This window comes from Ornithodoros turicata, unplaced genomic scaffold, assembly GCF_037126465.1.
Source record: "Ornithodoros turicata isolate Travis unplaced genomic scaffold, ASM3712646v1 Chromosome25, whole genome shotgun sequence".
Taxonomy (NCBI): domain Eukaryota; kingdom Metazoa; phylum Arthropoda; class Arachnida; order Ixodida; family Argasidae; genus Ornithodoros; species Ornithodoros turicata.
This window is the reverse complement of record NW_026999346.1, coordinates 2,439,516-2,445,174: the sequence shown is the minus strand read 5'-3', so window position 1 is coordinate 2,445,174 and position 5,659 is coordinate 2,439,516. Positions and strand designations below refer to the sequence as shown.

At 44.5% G+C, this 5,659-nt stretch overlaps 1 long non-coding RNA gene across 1 annotated transcript; it reads left to right on the top strand.

Moving 5' to 3' along the window:
• The first annotated feature begins 2,832 nt into the window (after positions 1-2,832).
• LOC135373488 (uncharacterized) lies at positions 2,833-3,909 on the top strand. The gene is made up of 4 exons (XR_010416490.1): positions 2,833-3,178; positions 3,475-3,554; positions 3,619-3,683; positions 3,750-3,909. It is a non-coding gene; the product is annotated as an uncharacterized LOC135373488 (long non-coding RNA).
• The last annotated feature ends 1,750 nt before the right edge of the window (positions 3,910-5,659 follow it).

Below are 5,659 nucleotides of genomic sequence, written 5' to 3'. Positions count from 1 at the left end.
CGGTCGTTACTCTGCATTCACGCAAATTATAAACGTCTTTGTGTGCCTCAGAAAAAAAAAAGTTCAACAGTGGATCAGCTGAGATAACAAGACAAACAAAAACACGTAGGACAAGGAGACGTTGACCCGATTGTGGAAGAGCATTGCGTGGAACTTCCCCATGACTCACTAAACCTCCAAGGCTTCAGGTACCATCACACTGGTGTAGGAAGAGATTAGGGAGAGAGACTCTGAAATTCCAGAGCGTTATTACAATGACCTCCGCTTGCTATAGTAGAACAGCCCAACAAAGGCTGATGGCACCAGGGGCTTGACTTGGGGCAGAACATCTGAAAGATAAGCTAATCTCTGCCGGAAAAGTAACCAATTACTTAGTAATCGATTACTCAGAAAAGTAATTGATTACTCGAAAAATTACTTTGACAGTAAAGTAACTGATTACTCGAAAAATTACCCAAAAAGGTAATTGATTACAAGTAACGCAATTACTAGTAACGCGTTACGCACAAGTCTGCTTATGAGCATAGTTCAGCATGGGAGAGACGCCACCATATGTGAAGCATATGAATGTCTCTGAAAGGTTAGCAGTTGATATGGCCTCTGCTATACGTATGTGTGACATGGCCTGCTGTATTTACTGCAGCATGTATCGTACCCGCCGAGTAAATATGTAGTATAATATAAGGAAGGTTCTTGCAAGACAGGCCCGCAGCTAATCTACGCTAGAGCACCATCTAAACTTCCAAACAATTTTTTTTTTACTCTACTACATCACGTGAGTTTCTAAATGCTATATTTTAGCAGTGTGTGATATGTTTTCCTACAACATTTCAATGCATGTCACCACATTTTTTTATAACTGCTGTACTCTATCCAGGTAAGCCATGCTAACAGCAAATATACCTGTGAGTAAATTCAGGAGCGCCTCCCACCTTCAATGGATATGCAGGGCCATGGCGCTGCCATGTTTGCCACTTCCTGTCGTTGAGAGGGAAGCAGAACATTGCCTGCTTCCAATGCATCAAGTACTGTCCTGCTGAGGCTCTCCCAGGGGTAATAAATTCGTGAGAGCAGAGGCATTTGTGGGATTGGTGAAGGTGCACTCACACATGTTGACTGATCTAAACAGCAAAGCAAAACAAAAAATGGCACTTAAAGCCCCAAGCAAGAGGGCAAAATGGCATCCGGAGATGTATGCACTATACCTTGTTTCCATAGTCCATTTTTAACAATGAAAATATCATTGTGGCATTTCTCAGCACCAGGAACCATACAGCGAAGTGATAACTCATCCATTAAATACACCTAGAAACAAATAACTGGTGTTACAAAGATTTTTAGAACAACGATGCAATTGAAGCTCATACGAGCATTGTAAACGTTATAACAAAGGTGGCATACCTGTATATCGCCTTCCTGACAAATTTCATGACCCACAACAACTCTGATTAGCTCCTCAGAACATGTTACTGACACCAAGTTTTTCGTTTTGTGATCTCTACTCCTGATCCTCAGAAACGTCTAGTAAGAAAAGAAAGAGAAAAAGCAGCAGCATTGAGCAAGCTCTGAAAACCACACACACATAGCAATCACTGTAGCACAGCAGGGAAATATATGTACCTCTCATATGGAACTTTCTGTGTCAGAAAACTAGAAGTTATTAAGCAAAATCGGAAGTATCGTATATATTTTGCAAAAATTTGGTTAAACAGATTATATATACCTCCATTATCTTGGTTGAGCAGCGATATTCTGAGGGCGACAACAACAGAGTTTATTACTTCATAAGCCGAATATGGATGACTGTCCATTAATCCTGAGGGTCGCACACAACAATATTCACTTGTCTCTGAGATTCAAGATGATATAGCCTGAGGTCTGGTAGAAAGCTTGATGGTGTTATGCGAAAAATAAAAATTGGCATCACATCCGGGCCAGTTTCTACAAAGATGTGTACCAGTTTCCCATAGCACAGGTTGTACTCGCCTGAGCGGAAGTCATCCCCATATCATCGGCATCATGTATTCCCAGGCGAAAAAATGAACTGGGAAGTCAACTGGTACCAGTTCGTTCCCAGTTGCCTCCAACTGGTCATGAACTGGAACCAAGTGGGATCAAACTGGCGGCAACTGGAAACTAAAGTGGTACCAGTTCAAGCTGGGCTGGTGGCAACTGGAAAGTGAAGTGGTACCAGTTCAAGCTGGGCTGGTGGCAACTGGACATGAACTGGTACCAGTTCAAACTGGGCTGGTGGCAAGTGGACATGAGCTGGTACCAGTTCAAGCTGGGCAGGTGGCAACTGGAAAGTGAAGTGGTACCAGTTCAAACTGGGCTGGTGGCAACTGGACATGAACTGGTACCAGTTCAAACTGGGCTGGAGGCAACTGGACATGACCTGGTACCAGTTGAAGGTGGGGGTGGCAACTGGAAAGTGAAGTGGTGCGCCAGTTCAAACTGGGCTGGTGGCAACTGGACATGAACTGGTACCAGTTCAAACTGGGCTGGAGGCAACTGGACATGACCTGGTACCAGTTGAAGGTGGGGGTCGCAACTGGAAAGTGAAGTGGTGCGCCAGTTCAAACTGGGCTGGTGGCAACTGGACATAAACTGGTACCAGTTCAAACTGGGCTGGAGGCAACTGGACATGACCTGGTACCAGTTCAAGCTGGGCAGGTGGCAACTGGAAAGTGAAGTGGTGCCAGTTCAAGCTCGACCAGCTGACATGTTTGGGAGAAGTTTCGGTTTGGGGGTTCCGGGATAGGTTTGTAATAACATATATGAAGATTACGAAAGAAAGGTTGGGGGGACGATCGGAAAGCAACTTTATAGTAAAAAAATCATATTTCTATTTTTTTTTTTGAAGGTGCGCTAATGTTAACAAAAGCTAATTTGGAATTATTATGTTTGCATATTTTGCGCGTTCCTGCTCCCCTGATGAATGACGCGTTTGAACAAGATGTAACGGTCGCTTGCTGCTTCAAGATGCAGCGTTCGCGCTTGTCTGCCGTGTTTTGACTTTTCGCGTTCGTCTCGGCATGTCCCAAGTGACATTTTTGCTCTTAATGTTATTAGCGTGACATGCGACAATATAAATTACAGTGAGCGTCATCGGCTTCAGTACGACCAGACAGGTGTCATGCGATTGCGGCTCTGTTGCAGCTGCGAAGACTGCTTCATCGTGAGTACTATGCTCAAGTGTTTTTTGATTCCTGCGAATAAAGCAGAAATATAAATAATGGTACCGTCCTGCTGCACGTAAAGTTTGTCTCCCCAGTGTGTTGCACGAGAACATATTGACGCGTTTCTTTCACGACCAACGCTCGGTTTATGTAAATGCAATGTTAACGTTAACAAAGCAACTTTTTGCACACCACACGCTGTGAAAAGTGTCTCTTGGTTTCTCGTTCTTTTATTCATCATGTGCCGTTAGTCTGCGTGTTCCCGCTTTTAATGCATGTCATTCTCGTGTTTCAGATCCTTCACACGGAAAACACTGGTTGCTCTAGAATCCGCATAGCTCACCAGAGTACTCGTGGCGTGGATCGGAAAAGCATGTGAGTCTGTCTGAGTAGTTGTGCCTTTCAATTCATGTTTTGGTGATAATATTGTGCTTCACAGGACGACTGCGAAGCAATATGTCGGACTCCACAAGCGCCTTCTGTAACGGGGGATACACAGGAAAGGTGAGTGTCTGCGACATATGTGTGTATAGTGAACTAAATGAATTAGTAATGATAGCTCTTCTGCAGCTCTATACGTAGAAAACCAACTGATGACATGACTTCCACGGCTGCCCGGAATGCTTCCTGTTTTCCTCAACCGTTTCTGTAAAGTCAGTGAGAAACTGCATCGTGAAATACAAAATGTCTGTTTCAGAAGTGCACAATAAAATAATTCATGTTTATTTCAGTATCATGCATCTGTGGGTTTCATCATGGAGATCCAAATGAGCTCCCGAGTGGCTCAGTTCCGCTTGGAGGAGAAACGTTGCTACTTCGGCTGCGACCAGTTGCAAACTGGTATTTTGAACTGGGACCAGTTCAAGCTGGGACCAGATGCCAACTGGTTTTGAACTGGTCCCAGTTCAAACTGGGACCAGCTCAAGCTGTGTTATTGAACTGGGACCAGATCAAGCTGGGACCAGCTGCAAACTGGTTTTCAACTGGTCCCAGTTCAAACTGGGACCAGCTCAAACTGTGTTATTGAACTGGGACCAGTTCAAGCTGGGACCAGCTGCAAACTGGTTTTGAACTGGTCCCAGTTCAAACTGGGACCAGCTCAAACTGTGTTATTGAACTGGGACCAGTTCAAGCTGGGACCAGCTGCAAACTGGTTTTGAACTGGTCCCAGTTTGAACTGGTCCCAGTTCAATAACACAGTTTGAACTGGTCCCAGTTGGAAAATTTTTCATCTGGGTTTCTCTCTCTCTCTCGTCTCTGGAGACCTGTTGTATGTTGAGTCCCATGAATAGTGACTGTCGAAGCACACAAGAAGGGACTGTCAACTCACAGTGCACGATGCATCTGTGATGAGGTGACGTTTTCAGCGTGCATGCGCTTCCTCACTGTCCACACTGCTGGCTGCAAAAAGTCACAGAGCAAAACTTTCGAGACAATACTTTTTGTATTGAATGTGTTGGCGTTTCGTCAGGATGTCTTCTGGAGGAATTGGTTCTATAGTTCTTGGAAGCAGCATTACGTCCCTCTATGGTACAAGGAACACCACTTGCAAAATCTTCATGTGATAGCAGATGGTCGAAAAGAGCTCGACGAGATGAAAATTTCTGCAGGGACAAAGTGCACCAGTATATCACCTACCAAGAGAGTGCAAAAAAAAAAAAAAAAGATCAATTTATGAAGAGCCTTCAGCTGTGCGAGCATTAAACTGTTACTGGTGAAAATTTTGACGATACTTTGACAAGTGAAAGGTGCATTTGTCTGGAACGACTGTGAAATGTGACCTCTTTGATGAACTGTAAACTGTAGAGGATTCGAATTTTGCAGGCAGGATGCCTTCCTATAGTGCAAACGCAACAGATTTCAATTGAATAGTATAACAGGCCATATCGGAATGACACCCACTTTGGAGATTTGGACACTTTCAGGTGAATCTTCCACAACAGAGGAATTCTGTTTACTCCAGCTCCAAGGGGGAAAATAGAGTCACAACATTTATCAATTTTTAGCGCGAGATCACAGCAAAACACAAATTATTTCTGTAGCCTCCCCCTGAACGACTGAACGTTAGGCAATCTTTACATTTCTACTCCTGATATACACACAGTGACACACACAGACACTGCTGTTGCATACCGCTGCTGAGATGCGTCTGCAACGAAACAATTTTTACAACCATGCTTACAAGTGGTGCTCTTATTTGACTTGGTATAGTAGTGGAACAACGACACAGAGTTTCAACTCACCTTTGCTTTGCGGGGTACAGTCGACAAAAGACCAAACACTACATGCACTTCCAAACACTTAAAACCTTCACGGAGCGTCTCATGCGTCTACGAGGAAAGAATTTCGTTGGCTTCCAGTTAGCGGCTCAGGTGACAATACTGTGTTGCTCCGCGCTCCGCACTCGCTGACGGCGAGACGCCGGCGTCCTTGGGCCTGCCGCATTCATCCGAACAAAACGTTACGCCCGAATATTGCGA